This window comes from Hemitrygon akajei, chromosome 17, assembly GCF_048418815.1.
Source record: "Hemitrygon akajei chromosome 17, sHemAka1.3, whole genome shotgun sequence".
NCBI lineage: Eukaryota > Metazoa > Chordata > Chondrichthyes > Myliobatiformes > Dasyatidae > Hemitrygon > Hemitrygon akajei.
The window spans coordinates 11,388,921-11,409,388 of NC_133140.1; the positions used below are offsets into that span (position 1 = coordinate 11,388,921).

General features: G+C 41.2%; 1 protein-coding gene across 4 annotated transcripts in view; it reads right to left on the minus strand.

The window, feature by feature from the left end:
• Nucleotides 1-20,468, minus strand: part of st3gal2 (ST3 beta-galactoside alpha-2,3-sialyltransferase 2) — a 288,593-nt gene that overhangs the window by 54,548 nt on the left and 213,577 nt on the right. The gene's annotated exons all lie outside the window — the stretch shown is intronic.

Sequence of the window (20,468 nt, forward strand, 5' to 3'; positions counted from 1 at the left end):
TCAGTTACTCTATTGAATATATATACACCCCAGGAAGTGATATTAGTTTCTTTCAGGGAATTACTAATATTATGGTATGGAAACAGAAGGTCTCCTGATATGTGGGGGAGACTTAAATTTACAATTACAACCAAAGTTAGACTCTTCCAATAGAAAAACCTATGAAACAAAATCCGTATATAAGAAAGTTAATACACTTTTTGAGGATGTTGGTCTAATTGATATATGGAAGGACCTTTTCCCCAATGGAAGGATTACACTCATTTTTCTGCCCCCCCATTCTGCATATACAAGAATAGACTATTTCATAACATTTGGAAAAGACAAAGACAAAATAAACACCTGTGGAATTGGGACAATAGATGTAAGTGACCATGCACCTATATATTTATCTGTTGATTTTGATCTACAACCAAAGAATACTATTTAGAAACTAAATTCAAGTCTACTCAATGATCCCTACTTTAAGGAACAAATTAAAAAAGAAATTGGTCTTTATTTAGAATTCAATGATAACGGAGAGGTTTCACCTCCCAATTTTATAGGATACTCTGAAGGCTGTTTTAAGAGAGAAAATTATAGCGATATCTTCATACAAGAAAAAAATAAGGAATAAAACATTAGAGGAATTACAAAATAGGCTGAAGGAACTAGAAAAGAAGCACAAATTGAATTTGGCACAGAATACATTAGAGGAAAATTTTAAAATTAGGAATGAAATTAATAGTTCGGCTATGCAAAAAATCAGGAAAAATTTAATGTTTCTGAAACTGAGACACTATGAAAGTGGATCTAAGTCTATGAAGATACTGGCGCGGAAACTGAAAAAAAAGATAGCAGAAAATATAATACATAGAATTAGGGATCCAAGAACAAAAATGATTAAAAAAAAATAAAAGTGAAATTCAAGAAGCTTTTGAAGTGTTTTACAAAACTCTATATTGCAAAGTTCCAGGGGGAAGCATAACCCAAATTGACACCTTCCTGAATTCTCTAGAGTTACCCACTTTAAGCGAAGAACAAAATAGAACGATGACTGCTGGCATAACTGAAGTTGAATTAAAAGCTGCAATCAGTAGGCTTAAATTAAGCAAGTCACCAGGATCAGATGGGTATATAGCAGAGTGGTACAAAGAATTTAAAAATGAGTTAATTCCTGTCTTACTCCCCACACTGAACTGGACTCTAAAAAAGGCACAAATGCCACCCAGTTGGAAGGAAGCGATAATCTCAGCTATACCGAAAGAAGGCAAGGATAAAATGGAATGCGGGTCATTTAGACCAATATCCGTTCTTAATGTAGATTATGGATTATTTACCTCCATCATGGCCAAACGATTAGAGGAGTTTCTACCCATACTGATACGTAACGATCAGACAGGTTTTATACAACAACGCCAGACACAAGACAATATACGAAGGACACTTCACATTATGGATCATATACAAAAAAATAAAATTGAAGCAATAGTGATAAGTGTGGACGCTGAAAAGGCATTTGATTTGGTTAATTGGAATTTTCTTTACAGAGTTTTACATAGATTTGGTTTCCATGACACAATTATTAAAACTATACAGGCACTATATAACATATATATAACTATATATATAACTATATAAGTAACAACCTTACTGCTAAGATTAAAATCAATGGATATTTATCAAATAGTTTTACCCTAGAAAGGGGCACAAGACAGGGTTGTGCATGGTCACCGCTACTCTTCACGTTATATCTGGAACCATTAGCTCAATACATCAGACAAAATGAAGATATCAGGGGAATTACTATTAAAGGGACAGAGCATAAATTGGCCTGTTACGCGGATGACATTTTGATCTATCTAGGGCAACCAACATACTCTTTACCTAAATTGATGCAATCCTTTGAACAATATGGTCAATTATCAGGATACAAGATCAACATAGATAAAACCCAATTACTTTCATATAACTATAGCCCACCAAGAGAAATTGAAAGTAGATAACCCTGGGCATGGCACACAGAGTCTTTCAAATATTTGAGCATCATCATGCCAAAAGATTTGGCAAAGCTATCAGAATGTAATTATCAGCCTATATAAAAAAATAAAGGAAGATATAACAAGATGGAACCTAATTCCATTTTTTAGTCTCAGTTCAAGGATTGAATCTATTAAAATGAATATACTGCCCAGACTATTATATCTCTTTCAGACCCTACCAATAGAGATTAATCAAAATCAATTCAATGAATGGAACAAGATGTTATCAAGATATATTTGGCAAGGTAAAAGACCTAGAGTTCATCTCAAAACTTTGCAATTAGCCAAGGAAAAGGGGGGATGGGGCCTACCTTCTCTTAGAGATTATTATTTTGCAGCACAGTTGAGAGCTGTGATATGTTGGTGCAACCCATCATATGACGCTCAATGGAAAAACATTGAGGAGCGGGTACTTCCCATCCCCATACAAGCAATTTTGGCTGATAACAACCTGCAAAGATACATAAAACTACTGATAACCCATGGGTGAAATGGACTTTTAAAATATGGAAAACTATTATAAAAGAATATAAACTAGAGGGAGATATTGCAATTCTTAAATGGTGTGCATGTGACTCAGATTTTACGCCGAATAAACTGGATGCTAGATTTAAGGACTGGACAGCTAAAGGAATAACAGTTCTTTGCAATATAATGAAAGAAGGAACACTGTTCAGTTTTGAAATGCTTAAAGAGAAACACTTATTAGAAAAACAAGACTTTTATCGGTATTTACAGATGCGACAATATGTTAACAGGATGGTTAAAAATGTAACCAAGGCAAGAACATGTTTGATAGAGCTATATAGAAAAGCATTTAATTCAGATAATGGTAGTAGAATCATTTCAAGCATGTGTAAGAGTTTGTCAAATCTTAAAACACATTCAACTTCATACATTAAAACAAAATGGGAAAAGAAAGGAGGGATAATTATATCTGAGGAAGAATGGACAATATGGAGGTATCAATGGAAGTGTACCAGTTCACAAAAATGGAGGGAGTTCAGATGGAAAAACCTGATAATATATTTTATTACACCCTCTCACAAATCCCATTATGATAGTAACCTCCTTGCTTGCTGGAGAAATTGTGGAAATTAAAATGCAAACCATTATCATATTTTCTGGGAATGCCCTACTATCAAAGACTATTGGAGTGGGAATCACAATGCCCTACAAGACATCTTTAAATGTGAAATACCTTTAGAAAGTAAGACCATCAGATTCAGCGGGAGACGCTCATGGAGTGAGTACTGTTTTAGATTTGCTCCATAACCTTTACTTTTTTTAACCTTTGATCACCCTTATCCAACTTATTTTTACCTACACCAAAAGATTCTTGCTATTTTCTTGGGCTTATCGTTAAGAGTTTATTGTGAATTTTTGAAGATATGCAAACAGAAATGGCTCTTAGATCCAAAGGACGAGAACCGGGGCGTAACCCGAACGGTAATGGAAAGAAGCAAGCTCAACCGCAACGCACTGAATTAACTTATGAAATGTTTATGGAGGTTTTGGATAAAAAATTCGATGAACTACAACAAGTTTTTAAACAAGATATAAAGGCCTTTCAAGATTATATGGTTAAGACGGATTCAGTAATTAACCAGCAGCAAGTTCTTATTGCGTCTCTGCAAGAAGAAGCTCGGAAACGAGATTTGACAATTGAAAAATTGCAACAGGATTTAATTTCGACCATTAAACTGGTGGAAACACTTAAAGCCAAGAGTGTTGACTTTGAGAATCGGTCCAGAAGACAGAACCTACGTATACTTGGTCTCCCAGACGGCATAGAAAAAGGCGATCCTTTGAAATATTTTGCTCAACTTTTAAAAGATGCGTTCCCGTCGGTTTTCCCAGAGAATCCCCTGTTACTTGACCGCGCACATAGAATTTGGCGTCGATCATCGAGTGCTCCAGCTAAACCTTCGGTTGTAATTGTCCGGTTTCATTATGTACACGACAAAGAACAACTTATTCGTGTGGCTCGGCGGGTTGGAATGGTTAAATTTCAAGAGTACCACTTCCATTTGGTTGAAGATTTTAGTCCTGAAGTTATGAAGAAAAGGCTTCTTTTTAAACCTCTGATGTCTGAATGTTATGAGAAAAATCTAAAACCTGCGCTCTTATACCCTGCGAAGCTTAGAATATCTCCGTCGAATGCTCCACGCCAGGTTTTCCTTTCTACATCTGAAGCGAGAAAGTATCTGGAGGAGAACTTCCCTACAGCCATAGACACTAATCCCTAATAAATGAGTGATTCTGATCATGTAAGATGGTTTTCGATTCCTTAAACCAGAGTTAGTCTCTGGTTATTGGTGTAGGTTTATCCTATACTTTATATTTAAGTTAAAGTGTGTTTTCGTTATATTAATCGCTCTGTTTTATACACTTTAACCATTATACTATATTTTTGACTATTATTTTTGTTCCCTCGAAGGTATATTTTTAACCTTTCGAAGGGAAATTCTTTTTTATTAAGATGGTGGTTTTTTGGAAAAATATTCTTGGTTTTGTTTAAGATGGCGTTATTTTTTCTTTTCTCGTCTTCTTCCTATAATGCATCGCTTATCATAGTTTAAATATTTCTTGATTTGTTTGGGTTATAACCCGATTTATAAGCTTTTAGTGATTATATTCTTTTTTTTACTACTAAGTATATTAAGAAGCGTGGTTTTTAGTTTAGTGATTATAATTTTAAAGTCGGGGTGGTTTTTTAAAATATATATCCTTTATATACGGAGTGGTCTTCCGCTGATATGGGGGTAGAATTAGTCTCATTTTTTCCTTTTTCTAGCCATATTTTGGCTTTTTTTCTTTTTCTTGTGGGGGTGGGGGACGGTCTGTTTTCTAATTTTATTTTTCTTTTACCAGTTTGTTTTAGTTTTTTTATTTGGGCTGTTTCTACAAATATGTCTACGATGGCGTCACTTCCGGGTCCGCTCTTTATTTTTGTTCCTCTTCCGGGTGCATGAGTTTATAATTTGGTTAACCTTTTCTATACCAAAGGGTTGACTTTAGAAGCATGGCTCAGACCATTAATTTTGTGTCTTGGAATATTAATGGTTTAAACCATCCGATTAAATGAAAGAAGATTTTCAAAGTATTCCAAAGACTTAATGCTCATATAATTTTTGTACAAGAAACTCATGTGAGGAAGGAGGACAAATATTGCTTTTTTAGGTCTTGGCGGGGTCAACAGTATCATTCGAATTCGAATGCCAAAGTTAAGGGAGTTTCAATTTTTATTGACTCCTCTATTGCATTTGTTCAACACAATATCCTTTCGGATCCGAATGGTAGATTTTTGTTAATTACGGGTTTACTTTGTAATAAAAAGGTTGCTATGATTAATGTTTATGCTCCAAATGTGGATTGTCCTGATTTTTTTAAGTCCTTATTTACTTCTTTACCTAATCTAAATGAATATAAGTTAATAATGGGTGGTGACTTTAATTGTTTTGATGGACAAATCTATATCTATTCAGACTTTACCCAATAAGTCGGCCACTTGTATTAACTCCTTTTTGACTGATAATGGAATTTTTGATATTTGGAGATTTCGGCATCCTAACGACAAAGAGTTTTCTTTTTTCTCACATGTTTATCATTCCTATTCGAGAATTGATTATTTTTTTATTGACTCTTGTTTTATTCCTTCGGTAATTGGTTGTAATTATGATATTATAGCTATCTCTGACCATGCTCCATTAAAACTTTCTATTAAATTTATGGATACAGCTTCTAATGTTAGACAATGGTGATTTGACTCTACCTTATTGCAAGATCCGGACTTTATTAAATTTATGAAGGAGCAGATCGATTTCTTTTCAACTAATTCCACAGATGATATTTCTTGCGGAACACTTTGGGACACTTTTAAAGCGTATATACGTGGATAGATTATCTCTTACTCTGTTGGTCTGAGAAAACGCATTAAGAAGGAAACTCTTTTATTGGTTGATAAAATTAAAGAGATTGACAAGAAATATTCGATCACTCCTAGTAAGGAGCTTTACAAACAAAGGGTTGAACTTCAAATGGAACATAGTTTATTACTTACATCTCCGATTGAAAATCAATTAATGAAAACCAGATCTGATTTTTATATACATAGTGATAAATCGGGTAAACTGTTAGCTAGTCAGTTGAATAATGTTTTGGTTAAACGTCAAATCACTATGATTCGTCAGCAGAATGGGGATTTGACAGTTAACCATGATGAGATAAATAAGTCATTTCAAGACTTTTATACCTCCCTGTATCAATCGGAATTCCCTCAGGATCATAATACCATGTGGGATTTCCTTGGGAAATTGAATTTTCCAAAATTATCATCCGATGATCTTTCAATATTAGATACTTCGATTACGGATGCAGAAATTAAAGGGGTTATTTCCTCAATGAATTCTAGGAAAGCACCAGGTCCAGATGGGTATACAGTAGAATTTTTTAAATGTTTTTCCGCTACTCTTTCTCCTTGGTTATGCAGGGTTTTTGAAGAAGCAATTAGATTGGGGAATTTGCCACAATCTTTTTATAGAGCTTCCATTTCTTTAATACTGAAGAAAGATAAAGACCCTACTGACTGTGCATCCTATAGACCAATATCTTTATTGAATGTGGACTCCAAGATCTTTTCCAAGTTACTGGCTTCCAGGCTGGAGAAGGTATTACCCCAAATTATTTCGGAAGATCAAACCGGTTTTATTAAAAATCGCTATTCTTTTTTCAATGTTAGGAGATTACTGAATATTGTTTATACTCCTTCACATAGCACTTCAGAATGTGTTATTTCATTAGATGCAGAGAAAGCATTTGATAGAGTTGAATGACCTTACTTATTTTATGTGTTGGAGAAGTTTAATTTTAGTCAGACATTCATTTCTTGGATTAAACTGATTTATCACACTCCAGTAGCCTCGGTGTTTACTAATAATCAAAGATCTCCCTTTTTTCATTTATTTCGGGGCACTAGACAAGGTTGTCCTCTTAGCCCTTTACTATTTAACATTGCTTTAGAACCTTTGGCAATTGCTATCAGAGAATCACAGGATATTTTGGGTATTAATCGTGGGACAGATATTCATAAGGTATCTTTGTATGCAGATGATTTATTATTATTCATTTCTAACCCTGAAAAATCTATTCCAGCAGTTCTATCATTGTTGGCTCAATTTAGTGAGTTTTCTGGGTATAAGTTAAATCTTAATAAGAGTCAATTGTTTCCTTTGAATAGACAGGTCCCAAGTTATGGAAATTTACCTTTTAAATTAGTTAATGACTCTTTTACTTACTTAGGGATTAAAATCACAAAAAACCATAAAGAATTATTTAGGTTTAATTTTTTACCCTTAATTGATCAGATTAAAGGCTTGTTTACTAAGTGGTCACCATTATCTTTATCTCTGATAGGTCGGATTAATGCTATTAAGATGGTTATTTTACCTAAGTTTTTATATATTTTTCAAGCGGTACCAATTTTTATTCCGAAATCTTTTTTTACTAATGTTGATTCAAAAATTTCCTCATATATATGGCAGAATAAAAATCCCAGGTTAGGTAAAATATACTTACAGAAGACAAAGAAGAAAGGTGGGTTGGCATTACCTAATTTCAGATTTTATTATTGGGTAGTTAATATTAGATATTTGTTATGTTGGTTGAAAGACTGGGATGGTTCTTTTGGCCCTCATTGGGTGAGTTTGGAAATTAAATCAGTACCAGGTTATGCTCTGGGTTCTATTTTAGGGACTTCTCTCCCTTTTGCTCTTTCTAAATTGCCGAAACGAATTGACAACCCGATAGTTAAATATTCCTTACATATATGGTTTCAATTTCGGAAATTTTTCGGGTTGACTCAATTCGTTTTAAGTATTCCTATTGTATCTAATTGTTTTTTCCACCCTTCAATTATAGATCAAGCTTTTTTGGCTTGGAAAACTAAGGGAAAACTAAGATTTTCTGATTTATTTTCGGACAATTGTTTTATGTCTTTTGAGCAATTATCTATTAAATATAATTTGCCTAGATTTCATTTTTTTTAGATATTTACAGGTTAGGCATTTTTTAAGTACGGTACTTCCTACGTTTCCAAATTTTGTCTCTTCAGATATTTTGGAGAGTTTGTTCAAATTAAACCCTTTTCAAAAAGGGCTTATATCAAAACTTTATAATATAATTATGAAGATACGTTCAGAGCCCCTTCATAAAACAAAAAATGATTGGGAAAGAGAGCTTAATCTTATTATTCCTATTGAGAATTGGGATAGAATTCTTCAATTAGTTAATACATCATCTATATGTGCCAAACATTCATTAATACAATTTAAGGTCGTACATAGGGCCCATATGTCCAAGGATAAATTAGCTCATTTTTATTCTTATATAAACCCTATTTGTGATAGTTGTCAATTTGAAATCGCGTCTTTAGCTCATATGTTTTGGTCATGTCCGCTTTTGAAAAAATATTGGAAAGATATTTTTGATATTATCTCTGCGGTATTGAACATCGATTTACAACCCCATCCTATTACCGCAATTTTTGTTTTACCAATGATGGACTCACTTCATTTATCTTCTTCCACCTGTCGAATGATTGCATTTCTCACTTTGATGGCTAGAAGATCAATTTTGTTGAATTGGAAGGAAATTAATCCTCCCACTGTATTTCATTGGCTTTCTCAAACTATGTTATGTTTAAATTTAGAAAAAATTAGAAGTGGTGTATTCGATACCTCTATTAAATTTGAAGAGATATGGAGACCATTTATTCAATATTTTCATATGATGTAATACGACCCTGTTCCAAGCTTATTGGATTTTCCAGCTTTAATCTTAATTATGTTGAGAGGATTGGAGTTGACGACACTGATGATTATGTATTCTTGTGAGATATTATAAACAGCCCTTTTTTTTCCTTTTTAGTTTTTCTTTTTTTTTCTTTTTTTGCTTCTTTTTTCTTCTTCATTAGTTATTAGATTAGTAGTTTAGTCAATTTTGCAATCATTTTTTTTCTTTTTTCTTTTTTTTATATCATATATTATGAAATACCTAGATTTACCTTGTTCATACATATACTGTATGGTCCATGTTTTGGGAAAATTCATTTATACTGTAATCATTGCTTATGTATTCTTTCATGTGTAATGGGAATTTGTATGTTTGTAATCCCTTTATTAATATATCAATTATATTTTGTTCATAATATTATTAATAATAATAAAGAGATTGAAAAAGAAAGAAAGAAAGTAAGACCATATATTTTGGGTATATGCCTCAAGAATGGTTGAAAAGAGATAAATATTTAATGAATATACTGTTGGTGGCTGGTAAAAAGACTCTTACTAGGAAATGGTTATCACAGGAGAGCCCAACTTTAAATACATGGATGGAAATTACAATGGACATTTACAAAATGGAGAAGATAACAGCATCTGTCAATCATAAGCTGGAACAATTTGATTCATAGTGGGAAAAGTGGTTTAACTACATAATGCCTCATTGGCCTGATTTTATTCTCACAAATCAATGAACATGTTGTAAAAAAAAAGTCACTCCCTACTTGTACATAGTTCTCTCCTTTCACTTGTTCTTTCTTTCCTCTCTTTTCTGTAAGTGTATACCTCAGATAAATACTATGTGGAGATTTGTGGCATATATGACTGTATGATATATATGTACAATGTCTGAAATACATCTTATGGAAATGTTTGTTTGATGATGAACTTCATTAGAAAATAAATTACAAAAAAAAGATATAGGTGTAGAATTAGGCCATTTGGCCCATTGAGTCTGCCCTGCAATTTATCATGGCTGATCCCATTTTCTTCTCAGTTCCAATCTTCTGCTTCTTCCCATATCCCTTCACGCCCTGACTAATCAGGATTCTATTAACCTCTGCCTTAAATATACTTAAAGACTTGGCCTCCACACTCCCTGTGGCAAAGAATTCCACAAATGGACATCACTTTTTCTTTTTCCCTGTTTATTTTTATTGTCAAGGGAACATAAGCTATTGTCACGTTTCCTTCAATCTAATTGCTCTGTTCTCATATTTTAATATTCTTGAGGTTGTAAATCACTATAAAATATGGTGTTAAAGTATTAAATATATGAAGTGAACGATATGAAGGAATGAATCTCCAGCTGAAAATTAATGGAGATATTTAGAAGAGCAATAGATGGGAACATCAACCAGAGATTCAAGCTACATCTGATCAAGATGCAAGTCTGGTTTATTTGTTTTCTACTAAAGGAGCTTGTAGAATATTGGCTGAAAAATTCCACAACGCAAGGCTTGCTTTTTAAAAAAATGCTACCTGATTGAAAACTTGCACATGCCCAAAAGCAAAACTAGGAACAGTAAAAGTTCGGGCCCATACCTCTATGAATGTCTAAAGCTAGTACAACCTTTGGTTCATTGCCACGCACCCTTCTTTGTGGATTTTTTAGAACATTAGTAAGTTCTTGACCACAACAGGCTATTCATCCCAACAAAGCTTGCCAAATTCTTATTCACATATTGTGTTGAAATAACTAACAAGTTTAGATCTGAAACTCTAAGGTCCTACTCTCAACTACACAACTAGGTAGTTTGTTCCATGTGTCCACAACTCATTGTGTAAAGAAATGCTTCCTGTTGTTAGTCTGAAATCTCCCTTTATCCAGTCTCCACCTGTGGCCTGTGTCCTCACTGATGGATTAATTCTGAAGCAGCAGCTGGCATCCGCCTTACTTACGGCTTTAATGATTTTGAATACTTCGATCATGTCTCCTCTCATTATAAGTCTACTTAGGTTAAAAAGATGTAATTTTTTCAATCTTTCTTCTGAGCTCATACCCTGCAGATGTGGAATGAGTCTCGTCACCCTTCTCTGAACTCTCTCCAGTGCCCTTACATCCCTCACAAAATATGAAGACCAAAATTGTACACAGTACTCAAGGTGCGGCCTCACAAGCGCATATATTGCTTAAAGAGAACATCTCTAGACTTGAACTCCACTGTGAGCATTATATTGCCCAACATTCTATTAGCCTTCCTAATCACTTTGGTGCATTGACTAGATGTTGATGGTGATGAGTCTACCAGGATGCCCAAATCCTTCTCATATAGTTCACATTCTAACTCAGGACCCCCCATTGTATATTTATATCTGATATTTCTACTTACAATATGTAATATTTTACATTAAATTTCACCTGCCAGTTATCTACCCACATTTGGATTTTGTTTCGATCTAACTACTGATTCTGCTGCCTGAATGTTATCTGCCTGTCCCCTAATTTTGGCCATCCGCAAACTTTACTAGTTTATTTGTTATGTGCTTAATGTAAAGCACATAATGTAAATTAAAATAATTAATGTAAATTAAAAACAGCAGCAGCCCAAAACTGATCCCTGTGGAACTGCACCTTGAACATCATCTTGGTGTGAAAATGATCCTCTCACCGAAACTCATTGTTTTCTGTTTTTGAGCCAAGTCTGCACCCATTCGCACATCTTACCCTGAAACCCTATCTCCTGTAATTTGATTATTAACCTCTTGTGGGGTACCTTGTCAAAAGCCTTCTGAAAGTCCAAATAAATAAAATCAACTGCTCTATCGTTATCATAAATTTTAAGTTGCCTCTTCATAGAATCCCAGCATATTAGTAAAACATGATTTTGTGGCGACCCACTTCCTAGCGCACTTGAACCGGCTCACAAATAGCCAGCGCGCCGGTACAAAGGCCAGTCCCAAAAGGGCGCCAGATCTGCTTCACCAACAAAGGGAAAAGTCACGGGACAGGACTGTGAGTACGTGCCCCCTACAGCATCCGCGCCCGGGGAGGGCGGGATCAGGAAGGCTTTAAAGCGAGGCTGTGAAGTTTGAATAAAATCTTCTTTAACTGCAGTTTACCGACTCCGTGTCGTTATTTTAGCGCTGCGTGTAGCACACCGCTACAATTGGTGACCCCGACGGTCCAAACGGTATTTGGACCGGAGATGAACGACGCCGCATCTGTTCATGCGGTTTCGTTGAAACTGCCAAGCTTCTGGACGCTGCGACCTCACCTGTGGTTTCAGCAAGCAGAAGCCCAATTCCACGTTCGGCAGATAACCTCAGAGGACACACGTTACTATTACGTGGTGAGCTCCCTCAACCAGGAGACAGCCGCCCAGGTTGAGGAGTTCATACAATCGCCCCCGGAGGACGGCAAATACACGGACTTCAAAGCCCTACTCATAAGGACTTTCGGACTCTCACGGCGCGAGCTGCCCGCTTACTGCACCTGGATGGTTTGGGGGACAGACCTCCATCGGCTTTAATGAATGAGATATTGTCTCTGGTCGGAGGACACAAGCCCTCCCTCATGTTTGAGCAGGCATTCCTGGAGCAGCTGCCCGAGGACATACGCCTGCTGCTGTCCGACGCGGATTTCAGTGACCCCCGGAAGGTGGCAACCCGGGCGGACTTGCTGTGGAACGCCAAGAAGGTGAGTGGGGCGTCCGTCGCACAGATCACCAGGCCACGCTCCCAGCAGCAAACCAGACCAGGCCAGGCCGCAGAGCCCGCTAATCCCGGAGGCAGGGGTGAGGAGACCAACGAACAATGGTGCTTCTACCACCAGCGGTGGGGCGCAGAAGCCCGCCGCTGTCGCCCGCCCTGCAAGTTCCCGGGAAACGCCAGGGCCAGCCGCTGCTGATGGCTACGGCGGCTGGCCATCGGGATAGCCTCCTGTATGTGTGGGACAAGAGGTCGGGACGCCGTTTTTTGGTCGACATCGGTGCCGAGATCAGCGTCTTACCTCCGACGAGTTACGACACCCGCAACAGGGCACCGGGTCCCACCCTGAGGGCCGCGAACGGCAGCACAGTAAGGACCTATGGCACCCGTACGGTGCAGCTACAGTTCGGCTCCAGCCGGTTCACGTGGGACTTCACACTGGCCGCCGTAGCCCAACCGCTTCTGGGTGCGGATTTTTTGCGGGCTCACAGCCTGCTGGTTGACCTGCCGAGGCAGAGGCTGGTCCACGCCGAGACCTTTCAAACGTTCTCCCTGGGTGAAGCCCAGTTGCTGGCCCCACACCTAGACTCCATCACACTGTCCGACAACGACTTCACCAGGGTCCTGGCGGATTTCCCATCGGTTCTGGCACCACAGTTCGCGGCAGCCATGCCCTGACACGGCGTACAGCACCACATCCCGACCCAGGGACCACCCCTCCACGCCCGTGCTCGAAGGCTTCCCCCGGACAAGCTCCGACTGGCGAAGGAGGAGTTCAAGAGGATGGAGGAATTGGGGATCATACGGCGGTCTGACAGCCCATGGGCCTCCCCCCTGCACATGGTGCCCAAAGTGACAGAGGGCTGGAGACCGTGCGGCGACTACCGCAGGCTGAACGAGGCTACAACACCGGACCGCTACCCTGTGCCGCACATTCAGGATTTTGCAGCAAACCTGCATGGCGCACGGATCTTCTCCAAGGTAGACCTCGTCCGGGGATACCATCAAATCCCGATGCATCCGGACGACGTCCCCAAAACGGCACTCATCACCCCGTTCGGCCTTTTCGAGTTCCTCCGCATGCCGTTCGGCCTGAAGAATGCCGCACAGACGTTCCAGCGGTTAATGGACGCGGTGGGACGCGACCTGGACTTTGCTTTCATCTATTTGGACGACATCCTCATAGCAAGCAGCAGTCGTCAGGAGCATGTGTCCCACCTCCTTCAACTCTACGCCCGACTGAGTGAGTACAGTCTAACAATCAACCCGGCCAAATGCCAGTTCGGGCTCGACACCATCGACTTCCTGGGCCACAGGATCACTACAGACGGGGCAACCCCTCTGCCCGCTAAGGTAGACGCAGTCCGCCATTTCCCCTGACCCACCACAATCAAAGGCCTTCAGGAATTCGTGGGTATGGTAAATTTCTACCACCGCTTCCTCCCCTCAGCAGCCCGAATCATGTGCCCCCTGTTCGCCCTGATGTCGGGTCCGGGCAAGGATGTTACCTGGGACGAGGAGTCCGCCGCCGCTTTCATTAAAACGAAAGAAGCCTTAGCAAACGCCCCGATGCTAGTGCACCCCAGAATGGACGTCCCTACCGCCCTCACAGTGGATGCAACTAACACGGCAGTCGGTGGGGTACTGGAGCAACTCATCGCGGGTCGCTGGCAACCCCTGGCATTTTTCAGCAAACACCTACGACCACCCGAGCTCAAATACAGTGCTTTCGACTGGGAACTGCTGGCACTATACCTGGCAATCCGGCATTTCAGGTACTTCTTAGAAGGTAGGCCCTTCACCGCGTTCACGGACCACAAGCCGCTTATCTTTACGTTCATGAAGGTGTCCAATCCCTGGTCGTCCCGCCAGCAGCGCCATCTGTCCTACATCTCTGAATACACGATGGATGTCCGGCACGTCTCGGGTAAGGACAATGTTGTGGCGGACGCGCTCTCTCGCCCTAACATTCATGCCTTTTCCCAAGGGGTAGACTTTGAGGCGCTGGCGGAGACGCAGCAGGCAGACGAGGAGATCCCGAGTTACAGGACCGCAGTCTCCGGTTTGCAGCTCCAGGACCTCCACGTAGGCCCAGGTGAGAGGACCCTACTCTGTGATGTCACCACCGGTCAACCCCGCCCCATTGTCCCGGCAGCCTGGCGGTGACGTGTTTTCGACTCCATTCATAACTTAGCGCACCCCTCCATCCGGACTACCCTCCGGATGGTCTCCAGCAAGTTCGTTTGGCACGGACTCCGCAAGCAAGTCAGTGAATGGGCCAGAACGTGCATGCACTGCCAAACGGCCAAGGTGCAGTGGCACACCAAAGCTCTGCCGCAGCAGTTCCACCCCAACCGCCGGCGTTTCGACCACATTCATGTGGATATCGTGGGCTCCTGTCACTGTCGCGCAGAGCGCGGCACCTCCTGACTATCATGGACCGGTTCACAAAATGGCCAGAGGTGATCCCGCTCACGGACACCACCTCCGAATCTTGCGCCCAGGCACTGATCGCCACCTGGGTGTCCCGCTTTGGTGTACCGGCCCACATTACCTCCAACAGAGGCGCCCAGTTCACCTCCAGCCTGTGGTCAGCGATGGCCAGCTTGTTGGGGACTCAGCTGCACCACACAACTGCCTACCACCCACAGTCGAATGGCCTGGTAGAGCGTTTCCACCGTCACCTAAAGTCGGCTCTCATGGCCCGCCTGCGAGGAGCTAACTGGGTGGACGAGCTTCCCTGGGTCCTACTCGGCATCCGCACGGTGCCCAAAGACGATCTGCACGCCTCGTCGGCCGAGTTGGTGTACAGCGCACCCCTGGTCGTCCCCGGGGAGTTCATACCAGCCCCAAGGGGGCGAGAGGAAGAACCCGCAGCAGTCCTGGGCAGACTACGCAAGAGGCTCGGCAACCTGGCCCCCATACCCACTTCGCAGCATGGGCAGAACCCGACCTGCGTACCCAAAGACCTGCAGAACTGTAAGTTTGTGTTTGTACGAAGGGGCGGGCATCAGCCACCACTGCAACGGCCCTACGAGGGGCCGTTTATGGTGCTCAGGAACAACGGGTCCATGTTTGTGCTGGACATTGGGGGGAGAGAGGAGGTTTTCACGGTGGACCGACTCAAACCGGCCCATGTGGACTTGGCACAACCGGTCGAGTTTCCGGCACCGCGGCGCAGAGGAGGCCGACCTCCCAAACAGGGTCCGGCCCAGACTGTGGACATTGGGGGGTGTATCGCCGGTTCTGGGGGGGGTTATGTGGCGACCCACTTCCTAGCGCACTCGAACCGGCTCACAAATAGCCAGCGCGCTGGCACAAAGGCCAGGTCTGCTTCACCAACAAAGGGAAAGCCTGCGGGGGTTTGTGAGAACGTGCCCCTTACAGCATCTGCGCCCGGGGAGGGCGGGATCAGGGAGGCTTTAAAGCGAGGCTGTGAAGTTCGAATAAAATCTTCTTTAACTGCAGTTTACCGACTCCGTGTCGTTATTTTAGCGCTGCGTGTAGCACACCGCTACAATTTCCCCTTTCTGAACCCATGCTGGCTCTCTGCTAGCACGCCTATTCTTATTAGCTGCTTTTCCATCTCATTCTTTGTTAATGTTTCCATTATCTTACCTATGATACACGTTAAACTCACTGGTCTATATTTATCAGGGTCAGTGCGGTCAATATTGGGACACTGTTACCCATTTCCAGTCCCTAGGGCTTTCACCAGTTTTCACAGAACTATCACATTCAGAGTCAGAATCAGGTTTATTATCACTGGCATGTGATGTGAAATTTGTTAACTAATGAGTTTTGCATGATTCTGAGTCTAATGGTTAGAGAGAGACAGCTGCAAGAAAAAGTTTGCGAACCCTTTGCAATTACCTGCTTTTCTGCATTAATTACTCATAAAATGTTGTCTGATCTTCATCTAAGTGACAATAATAGACAAACACAATCTGCCTAAACAACTAACACACAAACAATCGTACTTTATCTCATCAATACTTAGTCCAGCATTTATACAGTCGCAGTCTGGGTTCAAAAAAGTTTGTGAACCTCTGGGGTAATGCCTTCTACAAAAGCTATTCGGAGTCATTGAGATGAGATTGGAGGTGAGGGTTGTCGAAGTGCCCTGCCCTATAAAAAAGACACAAAAGTCAGGTTACTGACAGAGCCTGTTCTTCTCAAGAAACATCTATTTATGTTCACCATGCCTCGATCAAGACAACTTTCAGGTGCACCACAAGGATGTGTGCTTAGTACCCTGATTTACACTTTATGACTGTGTGGCTAAACACAGTTCCAAAGTCACATTCAAGTTTGCTGACGACATCACTGCCATAGGCCAATTCAAAGGTGGTGACGAATCAACATATAGGAGGGAGATTTAAACCCTGCCTGATTTGGTGCCACAGCAACAACCTGCACTCATTGTCACAGAAGATTCGACATGACCTCTAAAACTTTGACAAATTTCTATAGATGTGTGGTGGAGAGTATATTGACTGGTTACATCACAGGTAAAGCCCACCCCTCCATTGAGCACATCTACATGGAGTGCTGTCACAGGAAAGCCGCATCCCTCATCAAGGACCCCACCACCCAGGTCATGTGCCCTTCTGGCTGCTGCCATCAGGAAGAAGGTACAAGAGCCTCAGGACTCATGCTACCAGGTTCAGGAACAGTTACTACCCTCACCCAAAAGGCTCTTGAACCAGTGAGGATAACTTCATTCAACTTTACTTGCCCAATAACAGAACTGTTCCCACAAACTATGCACTCACTTTCAAGGCCTCTTCATCTCGTGTTCTCAATATTTATTGCTGATTTATTTTTTACATTTCTGTTTTGTATTTGCACATTGGTTGTTTGTCCACCCTGTTGGGTGTGGTCTTTCATTGATTCTATTATGGTTCTTGGAGTTACTGAGTCTGCCCGCAATCAGACAAATGTCAGGGTTGTATATGCTGACATATATGTAATTTGGTAATAAATTTACTTTGAATTTGAACTCTCCTTTAACAGCAAAGATGTCAGTGCAGGTTTCTCTGTATTTGGAGTCCCACTTTAATGAGTTGTTACATTATTCAGTGTCAGCACTTTCACAACAGCTCCTTCAAGTGGACTGTGCTACTTGTGACTTTTATTGTGATCTATTCACTGTAACATTGCATGGCAGAGGAATATCCTGCTTGTTCATTGCAGTAAACAATCTTGTGCTGGCATGTAAGTCTCAATTCACACTGATGAATATTAAACTGATTTGATGTGATAAGCTAAGACAACTAAGAGTGGATCTTGCAGGCCCTTGCCAGAAGGGAATCACACAAAGCAGGCAGGGTTGGCAGCAATCATACACACTCTGTCTGTAATTTTCCATCCATTGATTTCATGCCTGAAGCCTCCTGGACCCAGCTGACTGTGTCTGAGCTCAGCTGACAGCTTTGTGTATAGCAGAAATCTCCTCAAAGTGCATTTGTAACTAGATGGAACACACTGCACAATTACAAAGGGTTACACAAGGTATGCAGCATGGAAGAAGCCTATTCAGCCCAAGTGGTTGATGCCGGTCTTTATGGTTCACTTGAGACTCCTCCTGTCTTTCTGGTGTTAGCCCTTAAAGACCATTACACCATAATGCATAGGAGCAGAATTAAGACATTTGGCCCATTAATTCTGCTTCACCATTCCATCATAACTGATTCATTGTCCCTCTTAACCCATTCTCCCATCTTCTCCCTGTAAAGTTTGATGCTCTGACTAATCAAGAACCTATCAACCTCCAGTTTAAATATACCCAATGACTTGGTTTTTACAGCCATCTGTGTTCCACAGATTCATCACCTTCTGGCTAAAGAAATTCCTCTTCATCTCTGTTCTAAATGGACATTTCTCGATTCTGAGGCAGTGGCCTCTGGTCCTAGACTCAATTACTATAGGAGACATCTTCTCTATATCCACTCTATCTAGGCCTTTCAATATTTGATAAGTTTCAATGAAATCCTTCATTATTCTTCTGAATTCCAGAGAGTACGGGCCCAGAGCCATCAGACACTCCTCATACATACACCCTTTTATTCCTGGAATCATTCTTGCAAACCTCCTCTGAATCCTCTCCAATCCCAGCACATCTTTTCTTAGATAAGGGGCACAAAACTGCTTCCAGTACTCCAAATGGCAGTCATACCACTGCCTGTTACAGCCTCAGCAATACATCCTTGCTTTTATATTCTAATCCTCTCGAAATGGATGCTAACATTGCATTTGCCTTCCTTATCACCAACTCAACCTGCAAGTTAACTTTTAGAAAATTCTGCTCAAGGGCGGGGATTACCTCTGGCTTTAACCTTCCACATTGTTTCTATCTGCTCTTTCAAGCCCTGGTATTTCTCCAGCTTCTCATATTCTTTCTTCCTGATGTTACTGTCATTCGAGATTGCCAAAACTATTACTACTGCTTTCTTCAGTTCCTTGTCCAGTTTTGTATTACTATGTCTGGCTGGCTGGCCAGTACCTGCTTATCAGCCTGTATTTAGAAGTTCCACAGGATCTTAGCTCTGTCATTCTCCTCTACCTTCTCAGGTATTTCCCATTTGGACTTGGGAGTGTCCAATCCATACTCAGCACAGATATTCCTGTACACAATTCATGCAACCTGGCTGTGCCGTTCAGTGTACGTTGTCCCTGCCTGCATCTTGCACCCTGCTACTACATGTTAGATGGTTTCAGTGGATTTCTTGCGCAGTCTGCATCTTGGGACTTGTCTGGTGTGATAGAACCCTGCTTCTATTGCTCTTGTGCTCTGCGCCTGTTGTGCAGCCATGAGCAGTGCCTCTGTGCTGTTCCTCAGCCCTGCCATTGGTAGGACTTTCTTATGTCAGCCATCTCTGATATCTGTCGATGGTACATCTCGTGCAGCGGCTTGTCTTGCCATAGCCTCTGGTCCTCTGGCTCTGCTTCACCCTCTTCCATTTCCATGTCCCTGCCTGCTGTCTGAGGTATTCTCCTAGCATGTCATCTTGGGGGCTATCTTCCTGACAAACTCATGGATGTTTTGCATTTCTTCCAGAACTGTGGCTTTGACATTTCCAAGTTCCGGTCCTCCTTTATTCCGGTGGGTGTACAGCCACTCGACGTTGGACTTTGGATAGAACCCTCCATGTATTGTTGGCAGTTTCTGGGTCTTGATGTCAGCAGCTTCTAATTCGTTCCTTGGCCTGCACACTGTAGCGGCTGGGTATCTGATGACTAGTAGGACAAATGTGTTGATGACTCTAATCTTGTACTTCCCATTCTGCTGGCTTTTTATGACCTGTCCCACTCTTTGGAGATACTTGGATGTTGTGTCCTCATCGTGGCTTCCATGCACCTGCAGGATCCCCAGGTATTTGCAGCTGTCCCGTACATCTGATATGTGGCCTTCAGGTAACTCAACTCCTTCAGTTTTCATGAGTTTGCCTCTTTTCACTACCATCCGGCTGCACTCTTCCAGTCCAAATGACATCCCGATGTCTCTGCTGTACTCCCTTATCAGGTGGATTAGTGAGTCAATGTCTCTTCCATTTCTGGCATGCAGCTTGATGTTATCCATGATTGATGATCACTCCACTTTTGAACCTGTACCCATATCCACTCTTTGAGATGATCTGGCTGAGGAGGTTCAACCCTCTGCAGAACAACTGTGGGATAGTGCATCACTCTGGTATTTTCCACATCTGATGGTCACTTGTGTTATTGGCTTTATATTTCATCTTTCATCCTTCAAATTTCATCTTTTCTCTCCTTTTAACTTTTTAATTGCCTTCTGCTAGTTTTTAAAAGCCTCCCAATCCTTTAACATCCCACTCACTTTTGCTATAATTTATGCACTTGCTTTTGCTTTAATGATGTCTTTTGACATCACTTGTCAGCCACGTTTGCCTCATCCTCCTTTCAGAATACTACTTATCCAGTTTCTATTATTAGA